This window comes from Schistocerca cancellata, chromosome 2, assembly GCF_023864275.1.
Source record: "Schistocerca cancellata isolate TAMUIC-IGC-003103 chromosome 2, iqSchCanc2.1, whole genome shotgun sequence".
NCBI lineage: Eukaryota > Metazoa > Arthropoda > Insecta > Orthoptera > Acrididae > Schistocerca > Schistocerca cancellata.
In genome coordinates, this window is record NC_064627.1 from 1099886771 (window position 1) to 1099900834 (window position 14064).

Consider the following 14064-nt stretch of genomic DNA (forward strand, 5'->3'; position numbering starts at 1 on the left):
TGCACACACCATAGTTCTTTTGACAGCCTGAAACCCATTGCAGCCGAGGGCTCAAGAAGTCTTCGGGGTGCCCGAGAGGGTGTCTGCCGTAGCACCCCTAACGAGATAGCGGCGTTTCGCGCAGTCGTTATTGCAAGTCACATCAGCAAAAACAATCACCTCCTTAGCAGCAGGCAGTGCGCGCCTAGCGGCAGCTCTACATGAAGGTACCAATAGCCCAGGAAGGCCGCCGACCGCGGGAATTCGCGCCGCCTCCATCCCGCCAGCCTACACGAGACTTCCAGAGCACCCTGGAAGACATCGAGGGACTGGAGTAACTGGCATGCGACGTGTCACAGGGCTCGTTGGTCTAGGGGTATGATTCCTGCTTAGGGTGCAGGAGGTCCCGGGTTCAAATCCCGGACGAGCCCTAGCGTTTTGTGCAAACTGATCGCACGTCAGTGGCTGAGTCAGCGCAAAAAGCTCGCCGCCAATATCAAATGAATTTCTTATTTGATGTGAGCAATTGACACTCTGGTCCGACGCGTGAAGGCAGTTACGAAGGTTTCGGGTACAGATGGTAGCAGATGCATGTTAGTAAGTCTCGCTTAAAGTGATGAAAAAGTGTTTCCGCCCGGGATCGAACCGGGGACGTTCTGCGTGTTAGGCAGACGTGATAACCGCTACACCACGGAAACTGCTTATGTGCACCTTACTTCATAGACAACTTGTAGTGATGTTGCCATCGTAACTAAAAAATTCAATAAATGTGGTACTTGCAAAACGAAGGGACATGCAGCAGATGCACACACGACGAGGCTCACTGGAGTACAATACGACATAGGCAGGAAAATACTGTTCCCGACCGGGATCGAACCGGGGACTTTCTGCGTGTGAAGCAGACGTGATAACCGCTACACTACGGAAACGACGGACACGCTCAGTCCATCCTTGTGCACTCGAATACGCCTCAGCCTTTCTCTCGTCCGCGCATGCACACACCATAGTTCTTTTGACAGCCTGAAACCCATTGCAGCCGAGGGCTCAAGAAGTCTTCGGGGTGCCCGAGAGGGTGTCTGCCGTAGCACCCCTAACGAGATAGCGGCGTTTCGCGCAGTCGTTATTGCAAGTCACATCAGCAAAAACAATCACCTCCTTAGCAGCAGGCAGTGCGCGCCTAGCGGCAGCTCTACATGAAGGTACCAATAGCCCAGGAAGGCCGCCGACCGCGGGAATTCGCGCCGCCTCCATCCCGCCAGCCTACACGAGACTTCCAGAGCACCCTGGAAGACATCGAGGGACTGGAGTAACTGGCATGCGACGTGTCACAGGGCTCGTTGGTCTAGGGGTATGATTCCTGCTTAGGGTGCAGGAGGTCCCGGGTTCAAATACCGGTCGAGCCCTAGCGTTTTGTGCAAACTGATCGCACGTCAGTGGCTGAGTCAGCGCAAAAAGCTCGCCGCCAATATCAAATGAATTTCTTATTTGATGTGAGCAATTGACACTCTGGTCCGACGCGTGAAGGCAGTTACGAAGGTTTCGGGTACAGATGGTAGCAGATGCATGTTAGTAAGTCTCGCTTAAAGTGATGAAAAAGTGTTTCCGCCCGGGATCGAACCGGGGACCTTCTGCGTGTTAGGCAGACGTGATAACCGCTACACCACGGAAACTGCTTATGTGCACCTTACTTCATAGACAACTTGTAGTGATGTTGCCATCGTAACTAAAAAATTCAATAAATGTGGTACTTGCAAAACGAAGGGACATGCAGCAGATGCACACACGACGAGGCTCACTGGAGTACAATACGACATAGGCAGGAAAATACTGTTCCCGCCCGGGATCGAACCGGGGACCTTCTGCGTGTGAAGCAGACGTGATAACCGCTACACTACGGAAACGACGGACACGCTCAGTCCCTCCTTGTGCACTCGAATACGCCTCAGCCTTTCTCTCGTCCGCGCATGCACACACCATAGTTCTTTTGACAGCCTGAAACCCATCGCAGCCGAGGGCTCAAGAAGTCTTCGGGGTGCCCGAGAGGGTGTCTGCCGTAGCACCCCTAACGAGATAGCGGCGTTTCGCGCAGTCGTTATTGCAAGTCACATCAGCAAAAACAATCACCTCCTTAGCAGCAGGCAGTGCGCGCCCAGCGGCAGCTCTACATGAAGGTACCAATAGCCCAGGAAGGCCGCCGACCGCGGGAATTCGCGCCGCCTCCATCCCGCAAGCCTACACGAGACTTCCAGAGCACCCTGGAAGACATCGAGGGACTGGAGTAACTGGCATGCGACGTGTCACAGGGCTCGTTGGTCTAGGGGTATGATTCCTGCTTAGGGTGCAGGAGGTCCCGGGTTCAAATACCGGTCGAGCCCTAGCGTTTTGTGCAAACTGATCGCACGTCAGTGGCTGAGTCAGCGCAAAAAGCTCGCCGCCAATATCAAATGAATTTCTTATTTGATGTGAGCAATTGACACTCTGGTCCGACGCGTGAAGGCAGTTACGAAGGTTTCGGGTACAGATGGTAGCAGATGCGTGTTAGTAAGTCTCGCTTAAAGTGATGAAAAAGTGTTTCCGCCCGGGATCGAACCGGGGACCTTCTGCGTGTTAGGCAGACGTGATAACCGCTACACCACGGAAACTGCTTATGTGCACCTTACTTCATAGACAACTTGTAGTGATGTTGCCATCGTAACTAAAAAATTCAATAAATGTGGTACTTGCAAAACGAAGGGACATGCAGCAGATGCACACACGACGAGGCTCACTGGAGTACAATACGACATAGGCAGGAAAATACTGTTCCCGACCGGGATCGAACCGGGGACCTTCTGCGTGTGAAGCAGACGTGATAACCGCTACACTACGGAAACGACGGACACGCTCAGTCCATCCTTGTGCACTCGAATACGCCCCAGCCTTTCTCTCGTCCGCGCATGCACACACCATAGTTCTTTTGACAGCCTGAAACCCATTGCAGCCGAGGGCTCAAGAAGTCTTCGGGGTGCCCGAGAGGGTGTCTGCCGTAGCACCCCTAACGAGATAGCGGCGTTTCGCGCAGTCGTTATTGCAAGTCACATCAGCAAAAACAATCACCTCCTTAGCAGCAGGCAGTGCGCGCCTAGCGGCAGCTCTACATGAAGGTACCAATAGCCCAGGAAGGCCGCCGACCGCGGGAATTCGCGCCGCCTCCATCCCGCCAGCCTACACGAGACTTCCAGAGCACCCTGGAAGACATCGAGGGACTGGAGTAACTGGCATGCGACGTGTCACAGGGCTCGTTGGTCTAGGGGTATGATTCCTGCTTAGGGTGCAGGAGGTCCCGGGTTCAAATCCCGGACGAGCCCTAGCGTTTTGTGCAAACTGATCGCACGTCAGTGGCTGAGTCAGCGCAAAAAGCTCGCCGCCAATATCAAATGAATTTCTTATTTGATGTGAGCAATTGACACTCTGGTCCGACGCGTGAAGGCAGTTACGAAGGTTTCGGGTACAGATGGTAGCAGATGCATGTTAGTAAGTCTCGCTTAAAGTGATGAAAAAGTGTTTCCGCCCGGGATCGAACCGGGGACCTTCTGCGTGTTAGGCAGACGTGATAACCGCTACACCACGGAAACTGCTTATGTGCACCTTACTTCATAGACAACTTGTAGTGATGTTGCCATCGTAACTAAAAAATTCAATAAATGTGGTACTTGCAAAACGAAGGGACATGCAGCAGATGCACACACGACGAGGCTCACTGGAGTACAATACGACATAGGCAGGAAAATACTGTTCCCGACCGGGATCGAACCGGGGACTTTCTGCGTGTGAAGCAGACGTGATAACCGCTACACTACGGAAACGACGGACACGCTCAGTCCATCCTTGTGCACTCGAATACGCCTCAGCCTTTCTCTCGTCCGCGCATGCACACACCATAGTTCTTTTGACAGCCTGAAACCCATTGCAGCCGAGGGCTCAAGAAGTCTTCGGGGTGCCCGAGAGGGTGTCTGCCGTAGCACCCCTAACGAGATAGCGGCGTTTCGCGCAGTCGTTATTGCAAGTCACATCAGCAAAAACAATCACCTCCTTAGCAGCAGGCAGTGCGCGCCTAGCGGCAGCTCTACATGAAGGTACCAATAGCCCAGGAAGGCCGCCGACCGCGGGAATTCGCGCCGCCTCCATCCCGCCAGCCTACACGAGACTTCCAGAGCACCCTGGAAGACATCGAGGGACTGGAGTAACTGGCATGCGACGTGTCACAGGGCTCGTTGGTCTAGGGGTATGATTCCTGCTTAGGGTGCAGGAGGTCCCGGGTTCAAATACCGGTCGAGCCCTAGCGTTTTGTGCAAACTGATCGCACGTCAGTGGCTGAGTCAGCGCAAAAAGCTCGCCGCCAATATCAAATGAATTTCTTATTTGATGTGAGCAATTGACACTCTGGTCCGACGCGTGAAGGCAGTTACGAAGGTTTCGGGTACAGATGGTAGCAGATGCATGTTAGTAAGTCTCGCTTAAAGTGATGAAAAAGTGTTTCCGCCCGGGATCGAACCGGGGACCTTCTGCGTGTTAGGCAGACGTGATAACCGCTACACCACGGAAACTGCTTATGTGCACCTTACTTCATAGACAACTTGTAGTGATGTTGCCATCGTAACTAAAAAATTCAATAAATGTGGTACTTGCAAAACGAAGGGACATGCAGCAGATGCACACACGACGAGGCTCACTGGAGTACAATACGACATAGGCAGGAAAATACTGTTCCCGACCGGGATCGAACCGGGGACCTTCTGCATGTGAAGCAGACGTGATAACCGCTACACTACGGAAACGACGGACACGCTCAGTCCATCCTTGTGCACTCGAATACGCCCCAGCCTTTCTCTCGTCCGCGCATGCACACACCATAGTTCTTTTGACAGCCTGAAACCCATTGCAGCCGAGGGCTCAAGAAGTCTTCGGGGTGCCCGAGAGGGTGTCTGCCGTAGCACCCCTAACGAGATAGCGGCGTTTCGCGCAGTCGTTATTGCAAGTCACATCAGCAAAAACAATCACCTCCTTAGCAGCTGGCAGTGCGCGCCCAGCGGCAGCTCTACATGAAGGTACCAATAGCCCAGGAAGGCCGCCGACCGCGGGAATTCGCGCCGCCTCCATCCCGCCAGCCTACACGAGACTTCCAGAGCACCCTGGAAGACATCGAGGGACTGGAGTAACTGGCATGCGACGTGTCACAGGGCTCGTTGGTCTAGGGGTATGATTCCTGCTTAGGGTGCAGGAGGTCCCGGGTTCAAATACCGGTCGAGCCCTAGCGTTTTGTGCAAACTGATCGCACGTCAGTGGCTGAGTCAGCGCAAAAAGCTCGCCGCCAATATCAAATGAATTTCTTATTTGATGTGAGCAATTGACACTCTGGTCCGACGCGTGAAGGCAGTTACGAAGGTTTCGGGTACAGATGGTAGCAGATGCATGTTAGTAAGTCTCGCTTAAAGTGATGAAAAAGTGTTTCCGCCCGGGATCGAACCGGGGAACTTCTGCGTGTTAGGCAGACGTGATAACCGCTACACCACGGAAACTGCTTATGTGCACCTTACTTCATAGACAACTTGTAGTGATGTTGCCATCGTAACTAAAAAATTCAATAAATGTGGTACTTGCAAAACGAAGGGACATGCAGCAGATGCACACACGACGAGGCTCACTGGAGTACAATACGACATAGGCAGGAAAATACTGTTCCCGCCCGGGATCGAACCGGGGACCTTCTGCGTGTGAAGCAGACGTGATAACCGCTACACTACGGAAACGACGGACACGCTCAGTCCCTCCTTGTGCACTCGAATACGCCTCAGCCTTTCTCTCGTCCGCGCATGCACACACCATAGTTCTTTTGACAGCCTGAAACCCATCGCAGCCGAGGGCTCAAGAAGTCTTCGGGGTGCCCGAGAGGGTGTCTGCCGTAGCACCCCTAACGAGATAGCGGCGTTTCGCGCAGTCGTTATTGCAAGTCACATCAGCAAAAACAATCACCTCCTTAGCAGCAGGCAGTGCGCGCCCAGCGGCAGCTCTACATGAAGGTACCAATAGCCCAGGAAGGCCGCCGACCGCGGGAATTCGCGCCGCCTCCATCCCGCCAGCCTACACGAGACTTCCAGAGCACCCTGGAAGACATCGAGGGACTGGAGTAACTGGCATGCGACGTGTCACAGGGCTCGTTGGTCTAGGGGTATGATTCCTGCTTAGGGTGCAGGAGGTCCCGGGTTCAAATACCGGTCGAGCCCTAGCGTTTTGTGCAAACTGATCGCACGTCAGTGGCTGAGTCAGCGCAAAAAGCTCGCCGCCAATATCAAATGAATTTCTTATTTGATGTGAGCAATTGACACTCTGGTCCGACGCGTGAAGGCAGTTACGAAGGTTTCGGGTACAGATGGTAGCAGATGCATGTTAGTAAGTCTCGCTTAAAGTGATGAAAAAGTGTTTCCGCCCGGGATCGAACCGGGGACCTTCTGCGTGTTAGGCAGACGTGATAACCGCTACACCACGGAAACTGCTTATGTGCACCTTACTTCATAGACAACTTGTAGTGATGTTGCCATCGTAACTAAAAAATTCAATAAATGTGGTACTTGCAAAACGAAGGGACATGCAGCAGATGCACACACGACGAGGCTCACTGGAGTACAATACGACATAGGCAGGAAAATACTGTTCCCGACCGGGATCGAACCGGGGACCTTCTGCGTGTGAAGCAGACGTGATAACCGCTACACTACGGAAACGACGGACACGCTCAGTCCATCCTTGTGCACTCGAATACGCCTCAGCCTTTCTCTCGTCCGCGCATGCACACACCATAGTTCTTTTGACAGCCTGAAACCCATTGCAGCCGAGGGCTCAAGAAGTCTTCGGGGTGCCCGAGAGGGTGTCTGCCGTAGCACCCCTAACGAGATAGCGGCGTTTCGCGCAGTCGTTATTGCAAGTCACATCAGCAAAAACAATCACCTCCTTAGCAGCAGGCAGTGCGCGCCTAGCGGCAGCTCTACATGAAGGTACCAATAGCCCAGGAAGGCCGCCGACCGCGGGAATTCGCGCCGCCTCCATCCCGCCAGCCTACACGAGACTTCCAGAGCACCCTGGAAGACATCGAGGGACTGGAGTAACTGGCATGCGACGTGTCACAGGGCTCGTTGGTCTAGGCGTATGATTCCTGCTTAGGGTGCAGGAGGTCCCGGGTTCAAATACCGGTCGAGCCCTAGCGTTTTGTGCAAACTGATCGCACGTCAGTGGCTGAGTCAGCGCAAAAAGCTCGCCGCCAATATCAAATGAATTTCTTATTTGATGTGAGCAATTGACACTCTGGTCCGACGCGTGAAGGCAGTTACGAAGGTTTCGGGTACAGATGGTAGCAGATGCATGTTAGTAAGTCTCGCTTAAAGTGATGAAAAAGTGTTTCCGCCCGGGATCGAACCGGGGAACTTCTGCGTGTTAGGCAGACGTGATAACCGCTACACCACGGAAACTGCTTATGTGCACCTTACTTCATAGACAACTTGTAGTGATGTTGCCATCGTAACTAAAAAATTCAATAAATGTGGTACTTGCAAAACGAAGGGACATGCAGCAGATGCACACACGACGAGGCTCACTGGAGTACAATACGACATAGGCAGGAAAATACTGTTCCCGACCGGGATCGAACCGGGGACCTTCTGCGTGTGAAGCAGACGTGATAACCGCTACACTACGGAAACGACGGACACGCTGAGTCCATCCTTGTGCACTCGAATACGCCCCAGCCTTTCTCTCGTCCGCGCATGCACACACCATAGTTCTTTTGACAGCCTGAAACCCATTGCAGCCGAGGGCTCAAGAAGTCTTCGGGGTGCCCGAGAGGGTGTCTGCCGTAGCACCCCTAACGAGATAGCGGCGTTTCGCGCAGTCGTTATTGCAAGTCACATCAGCAAAAACAATCACCTCCTTAGCAGCTGGCAGTGCGCGCCCAGCGGCAGCTCTACATGAAGGTACCAATAGCCCAGGAAGGCCGCCGACCGCGGGAATTCGCGCCGCCTCCATCCCGCCAGCCTACACGAGACTTCCAGAGCACCCTGGAAGACATCGAGGGACTGGAGTAACTGGCATGCGACGTGTCACAGGGCTCGTTGGTCTAGGGGTATGATTCCTGCTTAGGGTGCAGGAGGTCCCGGGTTCAAATCCCGGACGAGCCCTAGCGTTTTGTGCAAACTGATCGCACGTCAGTGGCTGAGTCAGCGCAAAAAGCTCGCCGCCAATATCAAATGAATTTCTTATTTGATGTGAGCAATTGACACTCTGGTCCGACGCGTGAAGGCAGTTACGAAGGTTTCGGGTACAGATGGTAGCAGATGCATGTTAGTAAGTCTCGCTTAAAGTGATGAAAAAGTGTTTCCGCCCGGGATCGAACCGGGGACCTTCTGCGTGTTAGGCAGACGTGATAACCGCTACACCACGGAAACTGCTTATGTGCACCTTACTTCATAGACAACTTGTAGTGATGTTGCCATCGTAACTAAAAAATTCAATAAATGTGGTACTTGCAAAACGAAGGGACATGCAGCAGATGCACACACGACGAGGCTCACTGGAGTACAATACGACATAGGCAGGAAAATACTGTTCCCGACCGGGATCGAACCGGGGACTTTCTGCGTGTGAAGCAGACGTGATAACCGCTACACTACGGAAACGACGGACACGCTCAGTCCATCCTTGTGCACTCGAATACGCCTCAGCCTTTCTCTCGTCCGCGCATGCACACACCATAGTTCTTTTGACAGCCTGAAACCCATTGCAGCCGAGGGCTCAAGAAGTCTTCGGGGTGCCCGAGAGGGTGTCTGCCGTAGCACCCCTAACGAGATAGCGGCGTTTCGCGCAGTCGTTATTGCAAGTCACATCAGCAAAAACAATCACCTCCTTAGCAGCTGGCAGTGCGCGCCCAGCGGCAGCTCTACATGAAGGTACCAATAGCCCAGGAAGGCCGCCGACCGCGGGAATTCGCGCCGCCTCCATCCCGCCAGCCTACACGAGACTTCCAGAGCACCCTGGAAGACATCGAGGGACTGGAGTAACTGGCATGCGACGTGTCACAGGGCTCGTTGGTCTAGGGGTATGATTCCTGCTTAGGGTGCAGGAGGTCCCGGGTTCAAATACCGGTCGAGCCCTAGCGTTTTGTGCAAACTGATCGCACGTCAGTGGCTGAGTCAGCGCAAAAAGCTCGCCGCCAATATCAAATGAATTTCTTATTTGATGTGAGCAATTGACACTCTGGTCCGACGCGTGAAGGCAGTTACGAAGGTTTCGGGTACAGATGGTAGCAGATGCATGTTAGTAAGTCTCGCTTAAAGTGATGAAAAAGTGTTTCCGCCCGGGATCGAACCGGGGAACTTCTGCGTGTTAGGCAGACGTGATAACCGCTACACCACGGAAACTGCTTATGTGCACCTTACTTCATAGACAACTTGTAGTGATGTTGCCATCGTAACTAAAAAATTCAATAAATGTGGTACTTGCAAAACGAAGGGACATGCAGCAGATGCACACACGACGAGGCTCACTGGAGTACAATACGACATAGGCAGGAAAATACTGTTCCCGCCCGGGATCGAACCGGGGACCTTCTGCGTGTGAAGCAGACGTGATAACCGCTACACTACGGAAACGACGGACACGCTCAGTCCCTCCTTGTGCACTCGAATACGCCTCAGCCTTTCTCTCGTCCGCGCATGCACACACCATAGTTCTTTTGACAGCCTGAAACCCATCGCAGCCGAGGGCTCAAGAAGTCTTCGGGGTGCCCGAGAGGGTGTCTGCCGTAGCACCCCTAACGAGATAGCGGCGTTTCGCGCAGTCGTTATTGCAAGTCACATCAGCAAAAACAATCACCTCCTTAGCAGCAGGCAGTGCGCGCCTAGCGGCAGCTCTACATGAAGGTACCAATAGCCCAGGAAGGCCGCCGACCGCGGGAATTCGCGCCGCCTCCATCCCGCCAGCCTACACGAGACTTCCAGAGCACCCTGGAAGACATCGAGGGACTGGAGTAACTGGCATGCGACGTGTCACAGGGCTCGTTGGTCTAGGGGTATGATTCCTGCTTAGGGTGCAGGAGGTCCCGGGTTCAAATACCGGTCGAGCCCTAGCGTTTTGTGCAAACTGATCGCACGTCAGTGGCTGAGTCAGCGCAAAAAGCTCGCCGCCAATATCAAATGAATTTCTTATTTGATGTGAGCAATTGACACTCTGGTCCGACGCGTGAAGGCAGTTACGAAGGTTTCGGGTACAGATGGTAGCAGATGCATGTTAGTAAGTCTCGCTTAAAGTGATGAAAAAGTGTTTCCGCCCGGGATCGAACCGGGGACCTTCTGCGTGTTAGGCAGACGTGATAACCGCTACACCACGGAAACTGCTTATGTGCACCTTACTTCATAGACAACTTGTAGTGATGTTGCCATCGTAACTAAAAAATTCAATAAATGTGGTACTTGCAAAACGAAGGGACATGCAGCAGATGCACACACGACGAGGCTCACTGGAGTACAATACGACATAGGCAGGAAAATACTGTTCCCGACCGGGATCGAACCGGGGACCTTCTGCATGTGAAGCAGACGTGATAACCGCTACACTACGGAAACGACGGACACGCTCAGTCCATCCTTGTGCACTCGAATACGCCCCAGCCTTTCTCTCGTCCGCGCATGCACACACCATAGTTCTTTTGACAGCCTGAAACCCATTGCAGCCGAGGGCTCAAGAAGTCTTCGGGGTGCCCGAGAGGGTGTCTGCCGTAGCACCCCTAACGAGATAGCGGCGTTTCGCGCAGTCGTTATTGCAAGTCACATCAGCAAAAACAATCACCTCCTTAGCAGCTGGCAGTGCGCGCCCAGCGGCAGCTCTACATGAAGGTACCAATAGCCCAGGAAGGCCGCCGACCGCGGGAATTCGCGCCGCCTCCATCCCGCCAGCCTACACGAGACTTCCAGAGCACCCTGGAAGACATCGAGGGACTGGAGTAACTGGCATGCGACGTGTCACAGGGCTCGTTGGTCTAGGGGTATGATTCCTGCTTAGGGTGCAGGAGGTCCCGGGTTCAAATACCGGTCGAGCCCTAGCGTTTTGTGCAAACTGATCGCACGTCAGTGGCTGAGTCAGCGCAAAAAGCTCGCCGCCAATATCAAATGAATTTCTTATTTGATGTGAGCAATTGACACTCTGGTCCGACGCGTGAAGGCAGTTACGAAGGTTTCGGGTACAGATGGTAGCAGATGCATGTTAGTAAGTCTCGCTTAAAGTGATGAAAAAGTGTTTCCGCCCGGGATCGAACCGGGGAACTTCTGCGTGTTAGGCAGACGTGATAACCGCTACACCACGGAAACTGCTTATGTGCACCTTACTTCATAGACAACTTGTAGTGATGTTGCCATCGTAACTAAAAAATTCAATAAATGTGGTACTTGCAAAACGAAGGGACATGCAGCAGATGCACACACGACGAGGCTCACTGGAGTACAATACGACATAGGCAGGAAAATACTGTTCCCGCCCGGGATCGAACCGGGGACCTTCTGCGTGTGAAGCAGACGTGATAACCGCTACACTACGGAAACGACGGACACGCTCAGTCCCTCCTTGTGCACTCGAATACGCCTCAGCCTTTCTCTCGTCCGCGCATGCACACACCATAGTTCTTTTGACAGCCTGAAACCCATCGCAGCCGAGGGCTCAAGAAGTCTTCGGGGTGCCCGAGAGGGTGTCTGCCGTAGCACCCCTAACGAGATAGCGGCGTTTCGCGCAGTCGTTATTGCAAGTCACATCAGCAAAAACAATCACCTCCTTAGCAGCAGGCAGTGCGCGCCCAGCGGCAGCTCTACATGAAGGTACCAATAGCCCAGGAAGGCCGCCGACCGCGGGAATTCGCGCCGCCTCCATCCCGCCAGCCTACACGAGACTTCCAGAGCACCCTGGAAGACATCGAGGGACTGGAGTAACTGGCATGCGACGTGTCACAGGGCTCGTTGGTCTAGGGGTATGATTCCTGCTTAGGGTGCAGGAGGTCCCGGGTTCAAATACCGGTCGAGCCCTAGCGTTTTGTGCAAACTGATCGCACGTCAGTGGCTGAGTCAGCGCAAAAAGCTCGCCGCCAATATCAAATGAATTTCTTATTTGATGTGAGCAATTGACACTCTGGTCCGACGCGTGAAGGCAGTTACGAAGGTTTCGGGTACAGATGGTAGCAGATGCATGTTAGTAAGTCTCGCTTAAAGTGATGAAAAAGTGTTTCCGCCCGGGATCGAACCGGGGACCTTCTGCGTGTTAGGCAGACGTGATAACCGCTACACCACGGAAACTGCTTATGTGCACCTTACTTCATAGACAACTTGTAGTGATGTTGCCATCGTAACTAAAAAATTCAATAAATGTGGTACTTGCAAAACGAAGGGACATGCAGCAGATGCACACACGACGAGGCTCACTGGAGTACAATACGACATAGGCAGGAAAATACTGTTCCCGACCGGGATCGAACCGGGGACCTTCTGCGTGTGAAGCAGACGTGATAACCGCTACACTACGGAAACGACGGACACGCTCAGTCCATCCTTGTGCACTCGAATACGCCTCAGCCTTTCTCTCGTCCGCGCATGCACACACCATAGTTCTTTTGACAGCCTGAAACCCATTGCAGCCGAGGGCTCAAGAAGTCTTCGGGGTGCCCGAGAGGGTGTCTGCCGTAGCACCCCTAACGAGATAGCGGCGTTTCGCGCAGTCGTTATTGCAAGTCACATCAGCAAAAACAATCACCTCCTTAGCAGCAGGCAGTGCGCGCCTAGCGGCAGCTCTACATGAAGGTACCAATAGCCCAGGAAGGCCGCCGACCGCGGGAATTCGCGCCGCCTCCATCCCGCCAGCCTACACGAGACTTCCAGAGCACCCTGGAAGACATCGAGGGACTGGAGTAACTGGCATGCGACGTGTCACAGGGCTCGTTGGTCTAGGCGTATGATTCCTGCTTAGGGTGCAGGAGGTCCCGGGTTCAAATACCGGTCGAGCCCTAGCGTTTTGTGCAAACTGATCGCACGTCAGTGGCTGAGTCAGCGCAAAAAGCTCGCCGCCAATATCAAATGAATTTCTTATTTGATGTGAGCAATTGACACTCTGGTCCGACGCGTGAAGGCAGTTACGAAGGTTTCGGGTACAGATGGTAGCAGATGCATGTTAGTAAGTCTCGCTTAAAGTGATGAAAAAGTGTTTCCGCCCGGGATCGAACCGGGGAACTTCTGCGTGTTAGGCAGACGTGATAACCGCTACACCACGGAAACTGCTTATGTGCACCTTACTTCATAGACAACTTGTAGTGATGTTGCCATCGTAACTAAAAAATTCAATAAATGTGGTACTTGCAAAACGAAGGGACATGCAGCAGATGCACACACGACGAGGCTCACTGGAGTACAATACGACATAGGCAGGAAAATACTGTTCCCGACCGGGATCGAACCGGGGACCTTCTGCGTGTGAAGCAGACGTGATAACCGCTACACTACGGAAACGACGGACACGCTCAGTCCATCCTTGTGCACTCGAATACGCCCCAGCCTTTCTCTCGTCCGCGCATGCACACACCATAGTTCTTTTGACAGCCTGAAACCCATTGCAGCCGAGGGCTCAAGAAGTCTTCGGGGTGCCCGAGAGGGTGTCTGCCGTAGCACCCCTAACGAGATAGCGGCGTTTCGCGCAGTCGTTATTGCAAGTCACATCAGCAAAAACAATCACCTCCTTAGCAGCTGGCAGTGCGCGCCCAGCGGCAGCTCTACATGAAGGTACCAATAGCCCAGGAAGGCCGCCGACCGCGGGAATTCGCGCCGCCTCCATCCCGCCAGCCTACACGAGACTTCCAGAGCACCCTGGAAGACATCGAGGGACTGGAGTAACTGGCATGCGACGTGTCACAGGGCTCGTTGGTCTAGGGGTATGATTCCTGCTTAGGGTGCAGGAGGTCCCGGGTTCAAATCCCGGACGAGCCCTAGCGTTTTGTGCAAACTGATCGCACGTCAGTGGCTGAGTCAGCGC

The 14064-nt window shown here is 53.5% G+C and overlaps 32 non-coding genes across 32 annotated transcripts; 4 read left to right on the forward strand and 28 right to left on the reverse strand.

Moving 5' to 3' along the window:
* The first annotated feature begins 338 nt into the window (after positions 1–338).
* Positions 339–410, forward strand: Trnap-agg (transfer RNA proline (anticodon AGG)). Its single transcript has one exon. It is a non-coding gene; the product is annotated as a tRNA-Pro (tRNA).
* Positions 411–604: 194 nt separating this feature from the next.
* Positions 605–677, reverse strand: Trnav-aac (transfer RNA valine (anticodon AAC)). Its single transcript has one exon. It is a non-coding gene; the product is annotated as a tRNA-Val (tRNA).
* A 158-nt stretch (positions 678–835) lies between these two features.
* Trnav-cac (transfer RNA valine (anticodon CAC)) lies at positions 836–908 on the reverse strand. The gene has a single exon. It is a non-coding gene; the product is annotated as a tRNA-Val (tRNA).
* A 668-nt stretch (positions 909–1576) lies between these two features.
* On the reverse strand, positions 1577–1649 carry Trnav-aac (transfer RNA valine (anticodon AAC)). Its single transcript has one exon. It is a non-coding gene; the product is annotated as a tRNA-Val (tRNA).
* A 158-nt stretch (positions 1650–1807) lies between these two features.
* Positions 1808–1880, reverse strand: Trnav-cac (transfer RNA valine (anticodon CAC)). Its single transcript has one exon. It is a non-coding gene; the product is annotated as a tRNA-Val (tRNA).
* Positions 1881–2548: 668 nt separating this feature from the next.
* Trnav-aac (transfer RNA valine (anticodon AAC)) lies at positions 2549–2621 on the reverse strand. The gene has a single exon. It is a non-coding gene; the product is annotated as a tRNA-Val (tRNA).
* A 158-nt stretch (positions 2622–2779) lies between these two features.
* Positions 2780–2852, reverse strand: Trnav-cac (transfer RNA valine (anticodon CAC)). The gene has a single exon. It is a non-coding gene; the product is annotated as a tRNA-Val (tRNA).
* Positions 2853–3254: 402 nt separating this feature from the next.
* Trnap-agg (transfer RNA proline (anticodon AGG)) lies at positions 3255–3326 on the forward strand. The gene has a single exon. It is a non-coding gene; the product is annotated as a tRNA-Pro (tRNA).
* Positions 3327–3520: 194 nt separating this feature from the next.
* On the reverse strand, positions 3521–3593 carry Trnav-aac (transfer RNA valine (anticodon AAC)). Its single transcript has one exon. It is a non-coding gene; the product is annotated as a tRNA-Val (tRNA).
* Positions 3594–3751: 158 nt separating this feature from the next.
* Trnav-cac (transfer RNA valine (anticodon CAC)) lies at positions 3752–3824 on the reverse strand. The gene has a single exon. It is a non-coding gene; the product is annotated as a tRNA-Val (tRNA).
* Positions 3825–4492: 668 nt separating this feature from the next.
* Positions 4493–4565, reverse strand: Trnav-aac (transfer RNA valine (anticodon AAC)). The gene has a single exon. It is a non-coding gene; the product is annotated as a tRNA-Val (tRNA).
* Positions 4566–4723: 158 nt separating this feature from the next.
* On the reverse strand, positions 4724–4796 carry Trnav-cac (transfer RNA valine (anticodon CAC)). The gene has a single exon. It is a non-coding gene; the product is annotated as a tRNA-Val (tRNA).
* Positions 4797–5464: 668 nt separating this feature from the next.
* Positions 5465–5537, reverse strand: Trnav-aac (transfer RNA valine (anticodon AAC)). The gene has a single exon. It is a non-coding gene; the product is annotated as a tRNA-Val (tRNA).
* A 158-nt stretch (positions 5538–5695) lies between these two features.
* Positions 5696–5768, reverse strand: Trnav-cac (transfer RNA valine (anticodon CAC)). The gene has a single exon. It is a non-coding gene; the product is annotated as a tRNA-Val (tRNA).
* A 668-nt stretch (positions 5769–6436) lies between these two features.
* Positions 6437–6509, reverse strand: Trnav-aac (transfer RNA valine (anticodon AAC)). Its single transcript has one exon. It is a non-coding gene; the product is annotated as a tRNA-Val (tRNA).
* A 158-nt stretch (positions 6510–6667) lies between these two features.
* Trnav-cac (transfer RNA valine (anticodon CAC)) lies at positions 6668–6740 on the reverse strand. Its single transcript has one exon. It is a non-coding gene; the product is annotated as a tRNA-Val (tRNA).
* A 668-nt stretch (positions 6741–7408) lies between these two features.
* Trnav-aac (transfer RNA valine (anticodon AAC)) lies at positions 7409–7481 on the reverse strand. The gene has a single exon. It is a non-coding gene; the product is annotated as a tRNA-Val (tRNA).
* A 158-nt stretch (positions 7482–7639) lies between these two features.
* On the reverse strand, positions 7640–7712 carry Trnav-cac (transfer RNA valine (anticodon CAC)). Its single transcript has one exon. It is a non-coding gene; the product is annotated as a tRNA-Val (tRNA).
* Positions 7713–8114: 402 nt separating this feature from the next.
* On the forward strand, positions 8115–8186 carry Trnap-agg (transfer RNA proline (anticodon AGG)). Its single transcript has one exon. It is a non-coding gene; the product is annotated as a tRNA-Pro (tRNA).
* Positions 8187–8380: 194 nt separating this feature from the next.
* Positions 8381–8453, reverse strand: Trnav-aac (transfer RNA valine (anticodon AAC)). The gene has a single exon. It is a non-coding gene; the product is annotated as a tRNA-Val (tRNA).
* A 158-nt stretch (positions 8454–8611) lies between these two features.
* Trnav-cac (transfer RNA valine (anticodon CAC)) lies at positions 8612–8684 on the reverse strand. Its single transcript has one exon. It is a non-coding gene; the product is annotated as a tRNA-Val (tRNA).
* Positions 8685–9352: 668 nt separating this feature from the next.
* Positions 9353–9425, reverse strand: Trnav-aac (transfer RNA valine (anticodon AAC)). The gene has a single exon. It is a non-coding gene; the product is annotated as a tRNA-Val (tRNA).
* Positions 9426–9583: 158 nt separating this feature from the next.
* Trnav-cac (transfer RNA valine (anticodon CAC)) lies at positions 9584–9656 on the reverse strand. The gene has a single exon. It is a non-coding gene; the product is annotated as a tRNA-Val (tRNA).
* A 668-nt stretch (positions 9657–10324) lies between these two features.
* Positions 10325–10397, reverse strand: Trnav-aac (transfer RNA valine (anticodon AAC)). Its single transcript has one exon. It is a non-coding gene; the product is annotated as a tRNA-Val (tRNA).
* Positions 10398–10555: 158 nt separating this feature from the next.
* Positions 10556–10628, reverse strand: Trnav-cac (transfer RNA valine (anticodon CAC)). The gene has a single exon. It is a non-coding gene; the product is annotated as a tRNA-Val (tRNA).
* A 668-nt stretch (positions 10629–11296) lies between these two features.
* Trnav-aac (transfer RNA valine (anticodon AAC)) lies at positions 11297–11369 on the reverse strand. Its single transcript has one exon. It is a non-coding gene; the product is annotated as a tRNA-Val (tRNA).
* A 158-nt stretch (positions 11370–11527) lies between these two features.
* Positions 11528–11600, reverse strand: Trnav-cac (transfer RNA valine (anticodon CAC)). Its single transcript has one exon. It is a non-coding gene; the product is annotated as a tRNA-Val (tRNA).
* A 668-nt stretch (positions 11601–12268) lies between these two features.
* On the reverse strand, positions 12269–12341 carry Trnav-aac (transfer RNA valine (anticodon AAC)). The gene has a single exon. It is a non-coding gene; the product is annotated as a tRNA-Val (tRNA).
* Positions 12342–12499: 158 nt separating this feature from the next.
* On the reverse strand, positions 12500–12572 carry Trnav-cac (transfer RNA valine (anticodon CAC)). Its single transcript has one exon. It is a non-coding gene; the product is annotated as a tRNA-Val (tRNA).
* A 668-nt stretch (positions 12573–13240) lies between these two features.
* Positions 13241–13313, reverse strand: Trnav-aac (transfer RNA valine (anticodon AAC)). The gene has a single exon. It is a non-coding gene; the product is annotated as a tRNA-Val (tRNA).
* Positions 13314–13471: 158 nt separating this feature from the next.
* Trnav-cac (transfer RNA valine (anticodon CAC)) lies at positions 13472–13544 on the reverse strand. The gene has a single exon. It is a non-coding gene; the product is annotated as a tRNA-Val (tRNA).
* Positions 13545–13946: 402 nt separating this feature from the next.
* Positions 13947–14018, forward strand: Trnap-agg (transfer RNA proline (anticodon AGG)). Its single transcript has one exon. It is a non-coding gene; the product is annotated as a tRNA-Pro (tRNA).
* The last annotated feature ends 46 nt before the right edge of the window (positions 14019–14064 follow it).